General features: G+C 43.8%; 1 protein-coding gene across 3 annotated transcripts in view; it reads left to right on the forward strand.

Annotated features, from left to right (window-relative positions):
* Nucleotides 1-18,021, forward strand: part of ATP8B1 (ATPase phospholipid transporting 8B1) — a 112,251-nt gene that overhangs the window by 12,286 nt on the left and 81,944 nt on the right. Inside the window, exon 1 of one of the 3 annotated variants that reach the window (XM_046671722.1) lies at nt 4,657-5,031. The exons of the other annotated variants lie outside the window; for them this stretch is intronic. The gene's annotated coding sequence lies outside the window, so the exon portion shown is untranslated. Of the gene's footprint in view, nt 1-4,656; nt 5,032-18,021 lie in introns of those variants that run through there. 3 annotated transcript variants of the gene reach the window in all.

Consider the following 18,021-nt stretch of genomic DNA (forward strand, 5'->3'; position numbering starts at 1 on the left):
TTTAAGTTTGAACACGCCTAGCTTTGTGGATGGACAATGATGGTGAAAGGCTGATGCAGTGTTGTCTAGAAGGCAGGACCGTAATACACAGCTCAAAATGTTTATCAGATGCAGGAAAGCGCCAATTTGTATTTAAGGGGAACTCGCTAAAGTCAGGGAATTTCTCAGGGAAAAATAGAGTATTTAAATTGTCTGATGTGGCCTCTTCTAAAAACCAAATCACTCCTTCTAATAGTGTGTCTCTCTAAAAGGTGGTATGACAAAATGGTGTTGCCCTTGTTGGCAAAGTGCTGAACTTCCACATGTAGTATTTACTCACTCAGTCCTGTAGGGGATGTATTTATTGGCCTCTTTTTGCCAAGTGAGGGAACTCTGACTTGCCTGAGGTCTCAGAACTAGGAATGGACAAAACCAGAAATTGAACTCAGGTTTCTAGAATCCCAAGGTGAGTGTTCTTTCCAGTACCTCACAACTGATGGTCAGAAAAGGAATACAAATGACCCAGAAATAAGTTAGCAAATAAAAGTAAAGGGCATACAGCTAAATTTGAATCGCAGATAAACAACAATTTTTTTTTAACATAAGTATGTCCCGTGTAATACGCTAAAAATTATTTATTGTTTATCTAAAATTATCTAAAACTCAAATTTAACTGTGTGTCTTCTATTTTATTTGGCAGCACCACCCAGAATTTGTAATTTGAGAACTACCTGTATGTTCACGCTCCATTTGACAACTCCTGGATCTTCCGTGCATTTTTTAAAATTTGGGGATGGGGGTAGGAGGAGGATTGATTTTTTTTTTTTTTCCTTCCTAGTCTTTCAAAATGGCTGTGTTATGTTATTTTCCTGGTCTTTAATGAATGTTCATTATTTGTAATAAACAGCAGCCTGGTATTTGGGAACAGGCCATGGGTTCAGGAGATGTCCGATCTGGCCAAGTCACTGGCCAGTTCTTTGACCTTGGCTAGTAAAAACAATGCTTCATGTTTTTAGACCTCTTCGTGGTTTTAAAATCTTCTCATCTGGGGGTTAATAGGGCAGGCATTATCCCCATGGAACGGATGAGAAACCCAAGGAAAAGCAAGGTTTGGGGAGTGGTCAGTAGTCAGAACTGGCCTGGGGCAGTCTTCCCAACCCCCAGTTTGGTGCTCAGTTAGTTTTCTAAGCTCCCATTTCTTTGTGTTTCAAATCATGGTCCTGATGTTTTATAGGGTGTCTTCCTGATGTAATTCCATGACTTTGTGGTCTCATCTGTCATTAGAGTCCAATTTTAAAAAGTGACATGGTGGAAATAATGTGAAGCATTGTAGGTTGAGAAGACAGTGGGACACATGCTGCATTGGCAGTCGTGGATAGACTCCCTGTGCATTCCATATGATGTTGTAGGTAGTATTTGAGAAGAATTGGCATCCAACATTTTGAAGTAGCAAGCTCAGTTTCTTCCGAGGTGAGGCGTTGTCTTAATAACAGTGATGCTTACTGGGATTTTTGAAATCCTAATGCTTAAAGTGTAGCTGTCCCAATGGACACCTCCCATATGAGTAGACCTCAATCTGGATAGTGCGTATTCTGTATTTTGGGGAGTTCTTTCTGTTTCTTTTGGAATATACACTTACTCTGTGCAGCCAGTGCTGACCATATTCCTTAGCACACAGTAGAAACTCAACAAGTCTGTGTTGAATGAATGATTAAAACAGACCATCTCCTTGATGACCACTTGGAAGGTCATTAATTTCACTTTTAATACTTGATTTAGGGAACTACAGCTGTGTTAGAAATAGTCCTTGCCCTTCAGATATTTAATATTTAGTCGGGGAATTGGACAAAACCACTTCTAGCTAAAGTACGAGGCAGTTACGGTTTTCACACAAAGAAAAAAAGAAACATACGCTTTTCTGATGGCAGATATATACAGTAGGTTCTGTTTTGTTCATTCCATACTCACTTTTATAAAGTATTTTTATGTCTGTGCAGTGAATACTACAGATCCCTTTAGAAGATTTATAAAATATCAAATGAGGCCTTTTTATTTTAAATGATTTTTTTTCTGTTTTGAGAAATTTTAAATCTTCAGAAAAATCAAATACTATCAACATTCGTGTACCTTACCACTGACATAATTAATAGCATTTTTAAATGAAGAGACTCTTTTTAAAGTTGAAAATCAGTAAAGCTGTGCAATCAATAAGGCATTGAAAATCAGTTTGGAAAAAGAAGCTCATGGCAGGACCAAGCCAGAAGAACAAGAGGAAATCCATAGTGTGCCCCGTGCCACCCAGCTTCTAGATGCCTCCATTTTATCAGATGAAGTTATGTTTTCTTATATACAGTTTCCTTTGCAGTGTGTCATAAGGAAATCAGGAAGCGTAATATGGCTTTAATTGCACTTGGCACAGAACTAAGGGAATGTAAAGGTTGGCCATCATTGCAAGAACTGAGTACATTTTATTTGCTAGTAAAATTTTGTTTGCTACATTGTCTATGGCATTGTGCAATTGTTTCCTGTCCAGAGTACCCTTGGAAGTTAATAATCACAAAGTTTATTGTCTTCAAAATTTTATATTTGAATACTTCAAATATTTTAAATAATATTTCTGTTCTAGCGTCCTGTGGGACAGTCCTTGTCTGTCCAATACTTTAGAATTTGTCTGACTGAGCTCTAAGTTTTGTTAGGGATCATTTTTCTGTCCCAACATGTTCAAAGTCAGTGTTATCTTCCGTATCGTGCTATATTTTAACCTCTCTTACTAGACAAAGATGATAATATCTTTCCTTTGTACTTAAGCAAATCTTGATTTTTTTAAAAAAAATTCCCTTTGATGTTTTTTGAGGATTTCCTAGTTTTCACGAACCTTTATTTAGATGACTGCATTTCATTATTGAAATGGAGGGGCTTAGATTAGAAGCTATCCAGCAAAATTTCCAGCTCTAACATCCCTGTTTGAGTTAAATTACTGGCTCCTTCCCTCCCCTACCTCTGCCCCAGTTGGTCTCCACTTAAAAGGTGATCCTGAGATTTTTAGTCTATTTCTTTGCTTGTTTCCTGGACTGTTGCAGGCACTATCTTTAGACTAACTCTGAGCATCCTCCGTTTGCGTCCTTGGCAGTGGTATTAAAACGGCGGGGTTATTAGTATTTCATAATGTGGACATTGTGATAGACTCTTTTAAAGCACAAGATGTTGTGTAAGGAGGAAAGCATTCAATGAAAAAGGATGACAATGAAACATTTGATCATTAAAATGCTTTCAGTAGAAAAGGAATGTTTTCATTCCTGAGGTTAATGGTGCAGTTGCTTCTACTAACTTTACCTGATGTCAAATGCCATTTCCCTCCTAGAATTCTACTGGGACAGAGCACTCTCCCTCTGTCTCAGGGTCTCTGCGTGTACTGTGTTCTTCTACCCTCCCCCTGCCCTGCCCCGTGCTGACCAGGTACTACTTCCCCCTGGAAGACTTCCTGAGCCTTCCCCCTCCCAGGTCAGAGTGAGGGGCCCCTCCTTTGTTCTGGTTGCTCTCTGTACATTCCTGTCCCAGCTCAGATCATTCCATTCCAGAGATGGTAGCTAGCTTTTATTTCCTATGCCAACTCGGCTCGATTTGTCGTAGATGCCTAGACACTGGTTTTCAAAGTATGGTACCAGAAACAGCAACATCAGCACAACTGGGGGCCCCACCCAGCCTTACTGAATCTGAAACTTGCGAAGTAGGACCCAGCAATCTGTGTCTGAACAAAACTTCCAGATGATTCTTTCGCCTGCTCCAGGTTGAGGACCACTGGCCTAGAGGTTTTGATGTGGGACATCACCTGAAGCAGGTGAGAAGCTGAACAGATGTGGGCCCAGGGGTGTGCCGTCCCTGAGCTGTATTGTAATTGCTGGTCTTTTTGTCTCTCTCACTAGGCTGTCACCTTGATGAGAAGAGCACCTGGTTCAGGTTCATTAATATGGCCCAGCTTCCAGCACAGTGCTTAAACTGTTGTGGCTGTTCTGCAGTTGCATATTAAGTAGTGAAGTCAGAAGCATGCCTCTTTGCACACTTACAGTCACTGGCATTAGCTGCCATTATTCAAAGATGTTCTCTGAGGGGTGTTGTTGAAGTTGGTTGTTTTTGTAGTGACCCTGGGATAAAGAGAACCCACTGTGGCCTGATCAAGTGAACTTGATGGCTTTCATTCCTTCATTAAGATGCCAGGGGAGAATAACCAAGTTCTTGGACCTTATTACTTAGTAAAATGGTCACAAACAAAAACAGATATTTTAAGATTTTTGCATCAACTTTCGGCACATATTATATTGCCATCCTTTGCAAATGCCACAAAATACCCGGGATTTTTAGTTAGCTCCTTTTTGGGAAAAGTGGACTCTTGTGACATCTTAGTCCAGATTATAATCTTTTTGCTAATGATGCTTGGAAATTTATAGGCCATTCTGTAACTCTGAGCTATAAAATATTTACATAAAGGGAAAAGCGGCTAAGACCTACATTCACTGTTCTGGTTTGGTTTATGTTATTGTCAAAAGACAATCAAGATAAAGAGTTTTCAGGCTCTTGAGAGTATTTTGGGGTTAGTATAACTACAATTGTTTCCTATTAGATGGAGCAAAGTCAAGCTTAATACTATGTCTTGTTTTATTCAGTCAATTTTAGGTGCTTGTCCATAAGGCCAGAACATGAGAAAATTGAAATGATTTATGGAACTCTTACCCTCAGTTGGTTGTGAGCTTTTTGAGACAGAAGACAGGCACCAGATTTATTAAAAAGACTGCAGAAGAATCCCCAATCTAATCAAGCAGGGGTGATTTTGGCCCCCAGGGGACATTTTAGGTTGTCACAACTCAGCAAGTGCTACTAGCATTTAGTGGTAGAGGCCAGGGACGCTGTGAAACATCCTGCAATGCATGGGACAGCCCCCACAGCAAAGAAGTATCCCACCCAAGGAGTCAATAGTGCTGAGGTTGAGAAATCCTGACCTAAACAACGGGCAGGAATCATCTCAAAATGCTGGAGTTCCTCAGGACTCAGTCCCAGGTACAATTCTCACTCCATGAGGTACTCTCCATTTCTGTGCCTTTAAATGCCCTTCGTGTACACCAGTCCCTGCTGGATTTACATGGCGCCAGCTTTTTCTCCCTGCCAGCCTGTTAGCTCCACTTGTGTATCTCCGGAGCACCCTGGACACAGCACATGCAGCACCAAACCCCAGCCAGTTTAGAAGATGACTTTTCTCCGGCTGGTGCTTAAAGCAGAAACCTGGACCTGAGCAGGGACCCCTGTCTCTCCCATTCTGCACCCCCCCCACCTCCATCTCCAATCCTGGTCCAAGATCTGTTGCTTCTTCCTCCAGAAGATCTTGAGTTCATCTGATTGTCTCCACTGCCACCCCCTTAGTTCAAGCCACCACCGTCTCTCTCCTGGACCATCCTAGGAGCCTCCTAACTGATGTCTCCATTTCCACCCTGTGCCCCCCGACCAAGGGCAGCCAGTCAGATCCTGGAGCACATCCACATCCAGCTGCAAAACCTTTTCTTAGTTCACCATTGCAGTTATAACAACATTTACCTCCTTTCCATGGCTCGCCAGGCCCAGCCTGCCCCAACCCCTGCTTCCTTCCTGCAGTTTCATTCTTCTCCTACTTCAGTTTCTGGAGCATGACAAGCCCTTTCCTGTCCCAGGACTTCCACATCTGTTGCTTTCTTCTCTGGAAAGGTCTGAATGACGAGAAATGCCCTGAATGACTCCTGCTTATCTTTTGCTTTTCAACTCAAGTGCTATTTCCTCAGAGCATTCTCCGACCATCCTAATTAAAGTAGGTCTCTGCCAAGGTATGCCCTCTGCTCTTTTTCCTGTACTCATTATAGTGTAAATCTTTATTTATTTGCAGGATTCTTGGTGTGCTGCTCCATGAGCCTAGAAGCTTCCTAGGAGGGAGGGATGGTGTCTGTCCTGCTTACTACAGCTCGGTGGCTGACAGAATGGCTGAAGCTTGTCTGATTACTATGAGGGGAATGGTGGTGGGAGTCCTTGCTGCCTGGGTGTGTGAATGAATGGAGACTAGCCTGAAGCGGTGAGGGAGGGAAGTATAAAATGTGAGGCTATGGGAGCACAGAGGAGGAAGTTACTCAGGCGTTCAGGAAGCTGCCCAAGAAGAGGTTACATTGGAGGGCAATCTTGATGAATGATTTGGGGTTCCTCAGGCTTGGGAAATAATAAAAAGTTCCAATTGGGGTGGGGGGAATACTTGCCATTAAATGGATCCTGAAGAAAATCTAGCCTCTGATCATGGCCCACACATGGATGCCATGGACCACCCAGAAAGTGGCTTCTTCCACAGTGTACACTACTGGCTTCTCAAACATTAATCTGCATGTGAATTTCCTGGGGAATCTTGCTAAAATGTAGATTCTGGGTTTGGTGGGTGGTGAACTTCTGCAGTTCGCACAAGCTCTAGATGATGCAGAGGCAGCTGGTCTGCAGACCTCACTTTGAGCAGCAAGAACACAGGATGGGGAAGCCCAAATAGATTGTTGAACCAGCCACAGCTCTGTCATCATGTGCCCTTTGATAAATGGTAGAAGAGATGACTTCTGTGTTCTCTCCAATACTTAATTTTTAGACTTTCTTTTCTTGTGAATCACTAAAAAGAAGCATTTTATGGTTTCATTTTAGGCAGCATCTACCAGGTGTTAAGGTTCTTATTTTACATGGGCTTTCCTGTCTTTCTAAAGGAAGTAGAAACATCAAAAGAGTTGTTTTTGAGCCACGTGCGTCCACCCTGTTAAATGTCTGCCATCAGTTTCAAAGGAGCAAAATAAGTACGTTAGTACTTTTGTTAAACATAAATCCACTTAAATATTATCCATGTCTGTGTTCATCTAGGCGCACTCTCTCCTGTAATCTGCACATTATTTCATGATTTCTCTGTAGACCATTTTTAGCTGGGACAGTCTGTTCTTTGCCACCTGTCGTACTTCTGGGCACCCCCATCCCCACCCCAATCAGCCTATGTTATCTTCAGAAAAGACAAACTAGTATTAATCTAGGCTAATCATCATTCAGAAGGTAAATCTCTTTTCCTAAAAGAACCATATTGCAGTCCAGATTCAAACAAATGGATTTCACATTATCTGGAGCCTTCCTTAAGATGTGTAAGCCAGAGGTGACTGAGGAATTGCCTGTGTGTGGGAGTGTGCAGTCCATTCTTAGCTTGGCAGTAAATGAGGTTCTCAAACTTGGCTGCAAATTAGAACCACCTGGGGAGCATCAACTATGTTGATGCCTGAGTCCCCCACCCAGAGATTCTGATTACCCAACCGGGGTACACCTGGGGTGAGTCTAATGCGTGGTTAAGGCAGAGAACTACTGCTTGGAAGGTAGACCCTCTTGGAGTTTGTCCTCTATGGGATGTCTTTTAGTGTGTCAAAAATTCACTCAGGTTTGTGGAAATATCTAAATATGAATATGGGGGAAGTGATTGAAATAAATGAGTAGTAGTGTAACTCAAAGATGGGACTGGATTCTGTAATACCTCAGCTGTGGGTGGCCTTGATCGAGTCACTTAATAGCCTCACAGCTCACATCTGTGTAGTGGTTTGCTGATTACAAAGCACCTTCACATACAGTATCTTATTTTCACAAGAATTCTAAAGAGAGGGCAGGGACCCTTTGCCCCTTCTGCCCTGTCTTCAGGGAACACAATTCCTTATTGTTTAAGGTTCAGCTGCAGCATTTTTCTGGCCTGGAGCCCCTCCCAAATGCTTCCCAGGCTGGGTTAGGGACCGGGCTGGGTTAGGTGTGGCTTCTCTGAGCTCCCACCACCTCTGGGGCATGTCATCCTCTCCTGGCACAGACCATATTGAACTGTAATAATCCGTGTTACGGTTCCTCTCCCCTTGAGGAAAGGGTCATCAGATCTTACTCATCCCAAGGGTCGATAATCCAGGGGGCATTCAGTAACTGTTTGGTGAAGTAAGTTAATCACCACTTTACAGATGGGGCCACTGGGGTACGAGGAGGCTAAATACGGGCCCAGTACTCTCACCTCCCCTACGCTTTCTGAGCTCTGGATTCCTTTTGTAAAAATGAAGAGTTTGGAACTTTTCTCTAACACCCTTTATAGCTCTAGAATAGGTGGCTCTGTGTTATGATTTTAACTACTTGGTAGTGTTGCAGAAACTCAACAAAGTTCTCCAGACGGGTGTGAAATAGTCTTGAGAATAAAGAGTAAAGAATATGGTCAAAGTAACCCACCTGTTGGCAAGAATGGAAATTCATATTTATGCTTCACTCTAGACCGATCACCAATCCTGACGGCTGTGCCTCAAATTCACGTCAGGAGGTTGAGAGTGGAGAAACTCCTGTGTCCTACCCCTTTTCTCTTCTGAAGTTCCCCAAGTGATTTTGAAGTGGTCCAATGGGCGTTTAAGGCCCACTTTTTGCTGTTCTGGAGGTTGCTCACATCTGACCCACGGTAGTTATGTGAACTACTGGAAATCCGTATTCCCAATGTCGTGCTGACTCTCCCCCCACAGACACATCTTCCGAGAAGTTTTATTTTTCCTGGTCTCCCCTCAACCCAGCCCTGAATTGGAAGCCAGCCTACCATAGTTTAGCAGTATGATAAGATCTGGCTCTTCTAATTGTTAAATTCCCGAAGCAGTTAATATATGTAAACATACAACAGGATGTTCCTTACACCTGCACATAATGACTTGGGAGCCAGGCCACAGGGAGCCATTTATAGAGTGAATCCTGTAAAACCTTCAGTTCTGTTTAGAGTATTTGTGAACTTAGGCATTTTCATTTTAAAAGGACTTTTTTTTTTTTTAATATTTTTTCTTCTTCTCCCCAAAGCCCCCCAGTACAAAGCTGTGTATTTTTAGTTGTGGGTCCTTCCAGTTGTGGCATGTGGGACACTGCCTCAGCATGGCTTGATGAGTGATGCCATGTCCACACCCAGGGTCTGAACCAGTGGAACCCTGGGTTGCTGAAGTGGAGCATGGGAACTTAGCTGGTTGGCCACGGGGCCAGCCCTTAAAAGGACTTTTAAAAACATTGACAAGTTGAATATATTTTAATCCTTTTAAGGATTTACTCAAGTAAGTAAAAGATAAAAAAAGATCTTGTTTGCTTTACCTTTTCCAACTTTGGATTTTTAAAAAATTTCTCTATATTTATTGACATCTCTAAAGCAATTTTACATATGCAAACTTGTGAATTTGAGATTCATCAAAATCAAACACGAGGATCAGAAATATGGGCTTCAAGGTCAGTTGATTTATTTAGCTTTTGAACTCTACAATTTATGTTCACAGTGATTTACAATGAATTTAGCAAAAACTTGAACAACACAAGTTAAGAATTGATAATCATCCCCCCAAAATAAGATATAAACACCATATTCAGTGTTGCTAAAGTAAAAAAGTGAACATTAGACCATAGCTGGTACCAACTTTGATTTTAAAAGTTAGTTTTGAATTTTATTTTTGCCCCTTCTGGGAGTTTTCCAGCTCTCCCTGTGAGTGCTCATAATTCTTTGAAGCTGGTTTGAGTGAAGCTGTGTCTCTCTGGTTTTCATTTTGCTGCTAGACCTTTCATGTTTGTTCCATAAAAGCTGTCTCAAATGACTTCTGACCAAATTGGAGACCCTGCTAAAATGTCTTGGGATTCTCTTTAAGAGGAATTTGTGCCTTCTATTTCTGGGTGTCCTCTCTCCTTGAGTTCAGGCTGGACCTAGTGCTGTGCTTCCAATGAATAGATATGGCAAAAGGGTTGGGATGTCACTTCCAAAGACCCTCCTTTGACTTGCTCTGAGAGAAGCCAACTGCCATGATGTGAGCTGCTGTATGGAGAGAGAGGCATGGCAAAAAAGTGAAGGTGGCCTCCAGCCAACAGCCCATGAGGAACTGAATCCTTCCAACAGCCCTCTGAGCGAGCTCGGGAGCAGAGGCTCCCAGGTGAACCTTCAGATGGCTGCCCCCCTGGCCGACACCTTGATTGTAGCCTGTGAGGGACCCTGAGCCATACCCAAGTTCCTGAGCCACTGCAACTGAGATAATACTTGTGTTTTAAACTGCTAAGTTTGGGGGTGATTTGTTATGCAGCAAAAGATAGCTAAGACAAAGACGAAGATTTAAGGTACAATTAGAGTGTCCCCTGCCTTCGGGGAGCTCACCATCTATTTAGTAAGCTCTTCAGTTGTCAAGCATCACAGGTAAGCCAAGATGGGGAATCATTATCATTGTTTTCTGATGAAGGGCTGCAACAAAAATAGTTTCTAAGTGTCAGTTTTTGTCCCGCATATTTTTGTCTGTTTTTTAATTTAACTTTTAGAATAAGTTATACATGCAAATGGTACAACCTTCAAAAGGTACGAAAGGATATAAAGTGTAAAGTAAATCTCCCCGCTCTTTCACCCCGGTACCAGTTCCCCTCCCCAAAGGCACCAGCCATTACCAGTTTTGTTGATTAACCTTCTAGAGATAGTCTTTGCATTTATAAATGTCAACATACATATTTCTACCCTCCCCCCCAAAACCCCAAGAAACAAAATAACAAATGGCATTGGAATTGACTGTCAACCTTGACTTGAAATCAGGAGTATGGCCAATACACAACAGATTGAAAACTTATGAAATTTCTGCCAGTGGATTCTGCTCTCGACTTAATAGATAAGAAATTAACTGGAGGAAACAGTTGAAAAACCTTTGAGAGAGAGGAAGATTACATGTTGCATAATAATAGGGGTGGAGTGGGACCTAGAGAGGCCATCTGGTTTGCCCACTTGCCTTTGTGCAGGATAGTGTTTACAACGTCCAGGTGAGCTGCTTTTGCGAGTCATCCACAAGGAAGTATGATGTTGATCTTTGGGGAAGAGGGGATGAAAATAACTCTCCATATCAGAAAATGTCCCAGACAGTTGTTCCAACCTTCTCCTCCCTTATTTTCAACTAACTTCTCCCTAAGAACCCCTCGTATTGTGAAAAATTAGATTTTGTGGGTGTGTGTGATTTGCTTCTGGGAACAAATCGCCTTTGGGAAACTAAGATGACTCTGGGTTAGACGTGGAATGAGTCCTGAGAACAGATATGAACAAGGAAGTAAAAAGCTTCCTCTTGATCTTCTACTTCTTTCTGTTGGCCTCGTGGTGGAGTCTCTGGGTAACTGTTGTTAATTGTGTGGGTGGTGTCCCAGGCTGTCAGAAGAGTTAACTCCTTCCCCGGCTGGCCCTGAGACCTTTGCCACACATCGTAATCTGTTCATGTCTCCATTTCCTTTCTGCAAGGTGAAAGTGATTAAACCAGGTGATTAAACTATAACTTTCAGGAATGGCGGAAACCTAATTAACATGACATATGAAGACTAATAAATGCCTTAGAAGAAAGGGGCCTTATGAATTTGAGTTGGTATTCTTGTTATATAGTCATTACCTTTAAAACTACAGGCGGCATGCCAAACAAGTTGCAGGGGAGGCAAAAGAGTAATTGGACAGAATTCAGTTGAACACAGATGTTAGTTTTGTTTCCTTAAAGGAGTAGTATTGACTCTAAATTGAGTCATACAGTATGCTCACCTGGCTTGTTATGCCAAATAACAAGATTGGCCAATCCTTTGCATTTATTGTTCAGAGACCCATAGAAGCAGCTTACAAATAATGATGATGGTTGATGGTCGGTGACTCATGATTCCTTTGACTAGAATCCAATGTATTGTCTGTTTCTTGTTCTGACATCGTTACTAGAAAATCCCTTTTATTTTAACTCAAGTGACACGTTGAGTGGATAGATTCTAGGTGAATGCTTACTTATTTCACTGCACCCTGACAGAATCTCTTTCTATATGTAGGAGAACCAACTAATGTTTCTTTATTTTAGGCCCCTTATCTGTGACCCTGATGACATGAAGTGAGAATTAATTCCTTCCTTCCTTTTTCCTTCTTTCCTTTCTCCCTCCCTCTCCTCCTCCTTATTCCTCCTCCCCCTTTCTCTCTTTCACTCACTTACCAAACCTTTGAGTATTACTATACGCCAGGCACTGTTCTAGATGTTCTGGGTACAGCAGGGAGAAAAAGAGAAAAAGCCCCCTGCCCTCAGGGAGCTTACACTCTCGTGGGGAGAGACAGAGAAGAAGGACACTTACATGAGGTCTGTTGGTTGGTGATAAATACAATGGAAAAAATAAATGGGGACGAGGGGGTAAAGAGTACGATGACAGAGGTGAAGACTTATGGTTTTATGTGGATGACTAGAGGAGGCCTTGTTAGTAATGTGGCCTTTCATCCAATCAATATGTATCTAAGATACCTGCTGTGTGTCAGGCTCTGCTCTAGGAGCTGGCGATCCATCTGAACAAAAGAAACAAAAATCCCTTCTCTCAGGGAGTGTACATTCTGCTAGGAAGAGACAGACGGTACACAAGTACATTTTAGAGTCTGTTAGAAGGTGGGAAGTGGTATGGAAAACGGTATAAAGGAGGAAAAGAGGCATCAGGAAGGTGGGAACTGCACAGTTTAAATTCAGTGGTAGTTGGGCAGGTCCCCTAAAAAGGTGACATTTGAGCTACGATGTGATGAGGGGCTGAGCCTTGTGGTTACTGGAGAGAGTGTTCCAGGCCCAGAGAACAGACACAGCCTGGCCCCCAGGGGGTTCCAGGACCAGGGAGGGGCCCATGTGGCTGGAGCAGAGGGCGTGAGGGTGGTGGAGGTGAGGCCGAGAGGTAAAATAGCAGGCAGACGTTGGGTTTTGCTCTGAGAGAAATGAGAATCCGTAGCAGGGTTTTGAGCAGGGAAGTCACAGCCATCACCCAAGCTAGAAGGCTGGCGTCTTCCTTGATGTTTTTCCTCCCAGACCCGTTTGCCCCAGTCAGATGAGTTGTGAAAGCTGTTGCTTCTCCCTCTACAAGGTCTTCCATGAGCCCCCTCTCCGCCTGCGCTGCCTTTCCTCTGTCTTCATCATCTGCAGGCCAGAGGACCGTAGGAACTTCCTGCAATCTTGTCTTGGCCACAGATTGATACCATCGTTCTCTGGAGCCCTGGTCAGGGTCATCATTTCTAAAATGCAGATCTGATTAGGCTAGTTCCTGTTGCAGAGGCCCCAGGCTCTTTGCAGAGAGAGCTCCTAGAATAATGCTCTCTCTCCTCCCTCACTCTGCTTATGCTTCAAACCCCAGGGTCAACCTCACTTCGGTCTTCCCTGCCCCTTTCCTAGTCTCCATGTCCTCATTTTCCCCCTTACTTCTCTGTCACAGTGTAAATACTTGGGCCGCAGTCGTGTCTGTCAATCCCCAAACTTAAGAAGGACAGGAGCCATGTCTTGCTTACCGGCAGCTAACTGGGTACCTGTCATAAAGCCCAGAGACATTTATTTAAAGCATGAAAAGCCTCTAATGGCCCCTGCTTGCGGAGCACACAAATTCCAAGTGCCTCTGACCTGCGAGGGCTTGACAACTTTGCCTCAGGCCACCTCTCCAGCCTCCTCTCCCAACCGTCTTCTTCCTGCGCCCGCCTGTGCTTTAGTAACGAAACTAATCCTGTGTCCCTTTGTGCTTCAGAACCTCGCTCCTGTGGTTTCCTCTCCCGACGTGTCTTTCTCTCTTACTTCCCATCTCCCAACCTGATCACAGCCCGAATCAACCTTTAAGGCCCAATTAAGTAACATCCTTGCCCTCTCTGTCCTTCCCTGAAGTCCCTGCTCATTGAGTATAGTTGACTGCTGTGTCCTCTGGGTTCTCCTAGCACCGGTCAACCAAATTGTGGTGAGGTGTGTCTTTGCCACTGCTGCTGCACGGACGGCAAGCATAGGGGCATGCGGCTCATATTCTGTGTCTCTCTGGATACTGTGGCGACTTATATTCTACGTACTTCATATACTATATATGCTTTATGTCTTTATATATCTCTATATATCTTTATATACTTTATATAACTAATTTGTTTATCATGTTGATTTTTGGGTTAATAGAGGAAATGGTGGAATTTTACATTTTAGGAGGCTTGTTCCTTATGATTCCTCTTAACTCTTGTAAGGCACTGTATAAGTAACAAAAGTATAGATAGGTTTGAACTTGGCGCGGGAAGGTTTTCTGTGGTGGGAACCTGGGGCTCTCTGATCTGATTTATTTGTCTCAAGATGAAAGGTAGGGCCTGTCCCTTTCCCTCCAGGTATTTCTCATGAGTTCTTGGGCCTTGGGCTGTGCTCCCTTCCAAATGTGGGTTTTCTGGTTGTTCCAAGAAAAATGCTCAACGTGCCCCTTGACGTTACTGGAAAACTAATTTATGTTGTTTGGTACCGCTCCAGTCTTTGGGAACTGGATGTGTTCTGATCAGCTCATTGGTTTCCTTTGTCAGGGATTACAGGAAAACTTGGACTTGAGGCAGCACCCAGGACCCGCTCGCTGCTCTGTGTGTGGCCCGGTGACTCACAGGGCAGCGACAGCTCATTGCTTATCGAAAAAGGAAACTCTGCAATTGGCTTTTAAAGTGCAAATGCCTAAAAATGGCTCCTCAGTCTGACTTTTGGAAGCTTAAGTAAGGGAAATCTGGTAATCCCAGATCATTTGGGAATTATGGAGGAAGTGAATTGAAGAGTCAGAAGTAAGGCATGGAAGGGAGTTGTCTTGAAATATGAGATGTCCCAAGCCCCGGAGGGGTGGGACTATGTCATGCACAATACAACCATCTGAATGGGTGAAGGATGACTGACGTATCCTCTTAAGTGGAGAGTTTGTCTTCAGCTGAAATAGCTCTATTTCAATTTTATGAGGTAGTTGTGAAATAAGATTTACTATCTTAATTTTCTTATCAGTTGTAGCAGCACTAAATCCAAACTTCCTCCGGTACAAATGAAAGTCCGTTTCCCTAGTAGAGAGGAGACGAAATGCCTGTGTCTGACTGTCCTGTTTCTCCTCTTCTCTCTCTCTCTAACAGTAGGGTGTGCTGAGATGTTTCCACGGATAGGAGTACTGCCATGCACTGGAAATGTGCTGTAGTCGGCAGGCCCCAAAGTACCTGTCCCTTACATGTGGTTGCTTCCGTGGACAAGCCACCTCACTGGCTGGCTGGCTGTTAATCCTGAGGTCTTCATCCAGCCTCTCCTCCTCTGGCCCATTCTCACCTCCCTGGAGCTCTGATGATGATGAGATGGTTTGGCTCTGGGGCGCCCTGTTCTGACAGTGGGCTGGCTGGAGGTGGTGGAAGGAGCCTCGTGCCTCATGCAGGTCATGGAACGAGGAAGATGAGGAGTGGAGAGAAGGCTCTGGCATTCCAAACTGAACAGACACTGCACGTGACGCCTAAGTTCCCTGGTATCATTTCATGTGGAACGCAGGCCTCTCAAGGCACGTGTGCGTTTTGTGGACTTCTCTGGAAAGATCCAGTCCAGTTTCCAGACAATGAACGAAAATCTTGGAATGCAATTCCTGTCGGCAGCTTGGAGGGGGGAGCCACTGGGAAGGCCTGCTGGGCTCAGATCCTTCTGCCTGAGAGCAAGACAAAGGAGTCAGAGGCATGATGGTTGGTTGGTTGGTTGTTTTTTAAAGATTGGCCGTGAGCTAACATCTGTTGCCAATCTTCTTTTTTTTTTTTTTCCCCTTCTTCTTCTCCCCAAAGCCCCCAGTACATAGTTGTATATTCTAGTTGTAAGTCCTTCTGGTTGTGTTATGGGATGCTGCTTCAGCATGGCCTGATGAGCAGTGCTATGTCCGTGCCCAGGATCTGAACCGGTGAGGCCCTGGGCCACCAAGCAGAGCATGTGAACGTAACCACCCTGCCGTGGGGCCTTCCCCACGTGATGGTTTTAAGAGCAGGATGCTGGAACGAGACTGACTAGATTTGAATCCAGGCTCTGCTACGTACATACTAGTTGTGAGATCCTGGGCAAGCTTCTTGACCTCAGTGTCTTCTTCTGTAAAATAGCAGTAACAGGACCTACCTCATTGGGTCATTGTGAGCTTTAAAGACCTTTATCTGTGTTAAGTGCTTGGGACAGTACCTGGCAAAGAGAATTAGCTCAATAAATGCTGGCTAGTGTGATCATTGATACATTATTTAAATCAGAATTAGAAATAAACAATTCTTGGATAATACATGCCATTTGCTGTGCATCTGAATGCCCAGAGCACAGCGCTCCTGATGAGGTGGTGTTCTTTTCCACCTCCCATCTCGACCGTCTATTCTGGGGTCCTCTTTGGCTGTTTCCTGCCACTTAAGATAATTCACATGTTAACTGCTTCTTGCTTTACTCTGATACCACAAAGAGCCTTAGGCTGAATATTTTGATTTTAACCAAACCAGGAATTGGTAAATAAATAGTGTTCCATTTGTGATGGTTTGGAGTAGAAAGGCATAGACATCCCTAGAAAGGCTCTAGAGAAAGTGGTCTTAACCGGAGGAAGGGTTCTAATCAGAGAGCAGGGAGGAGGGAGCTGATCAGATCTTCATGTCCGTCTCCCCACAGGCCAGATCCAGGCAGAGATGGAGCGTTGAGGGGCAAGGAGTTGTACCGCAGAAAGGCAGGAAGCAGGACTCAGGGAGGTGGTGGCTGGGCCCTCCTGGGCTGGTCAGTGGTTTTGAGCAATGCAGACCACCCGGCTCTTATTTCTTTCTGACACACCCCTCCCTTTAAAATGCCTGGGCTGGGAGATTGTTGAACAAAGATGCTACATCTGGTCTTCTTGAGTACGTTTCTCAAAGCCATCTGTCCCTTGGCATCAAGACCAGAACACTCAGGCAACCTTGGGAGGACCCATCTACTCACTGGGAACTCCCCCACCAGGTCCTTCAGGGGGAGGTTGGAAGGTGGGCTCTTGGGCGTTGCCTGTCTGCTCAGGCTGGTCAATTACTTCCTGAGCAGCTGGGAAAATAAAAACATCTCTGCATTTTTATCTGCAGAAATATCACCCGCCTCTGGCTTCTTGGGCTTTTTAACTGTCTAAAAAATGATGGCTGTTATGGTCAGTCTGAGGGTTAAACCTTTCTCCTGGGCGTGTGTTTCGTTTTCTAGCATAACTCATTCCCTCCCCGCATCAGTTTCCAGTTCTGTCCGTGGCTTGGGGTTTACTAGCAACTTGGCATACAGTATCTGTTGCTTTAGTAAGGATTAGCAATGTAATATTATGAATCCTCTGTATTGAATTAGGTAGGTAAAATACACTATAGAGAAAAAGCTTTAAAAGCTTAGCTTTTTTGGCACGTAAGCAGTGAAAATGGGCTTTTAGAATTTTAATCTAGGATATATTATCCTCCCTCAAATCCCTTAGCCAGTTATTTTGAGGATTTAGAAGTAACTTTGGAGAATAATTGTGATTCTAGGATTGTTCTTAGTGGCCTGGAAAAAATATTCCTTCTATCTCCTTTATAAAAGTGATATCTAGGCTATTTGTTGCTTGAATATATATTATGAGGACCTGCCAGTTGTCTAGGTTTGTATCTAATTTTTAAAAATCAACTTTGAGCTTATTGTGTGTGTGTCTTCATGAGTGAAGGCCCAAACCAGTGTGTGCTGCTTTAATGCAATAAAACCACGGTGCCTGGCAAGTCTTCGATCCGATCCTGCTTATATCACCTGGACCAGTGCTTGCAGTAGAACTTTCTGCAATGATAAAAGTGTTCTATATCTAGCCACTAGCTACATGTGGCTATTGAGCACTCGAAATGTGGCTAGTGTCACTGAGGGACTGGCTTAATTTTAATTAACTAAATTTAAACAGCTTTACGTGCTAGTGGCCACTTGTATGGGATCTCATGGTGGACCTGAGCTATTCTTACCTGAAACAGGCTGTAACACAAGCAGCAGTTGGCTTTCTGAGGAGCTAGCACTTGGATCAGGTGGGATGAACTTAGAAGGAGAGGTAAATGTGCCACTGCCCCGCTCCAGCTCCTTAGGCAGTGTCTCTGCTGGATGTAAGCTCTCCCTGGGAGGTGATGACCTAGCCTTAGTTCTTACAGCTTAAATCCTGTAATGCTGAAAGCCCTTCTGATGCTCCCTATTGCCCTGAGTATAAACTCTAGGGTCCTTATGCTCTGTG

Source organism: Equus quagga, chromosome 9, assembly GCF_021613505.1.
Source record: "Equus quagga isolate Etosha38 chromosome 9, UCLA_HA_Equagga_1.0, whole genome shotgun sequence".
NCBI classification, from domain to species: Eukaryota; Metazoa; Chordata; class Mammalia; order Perissodactyla; family Equidae; genus Equus; species Equus quagga.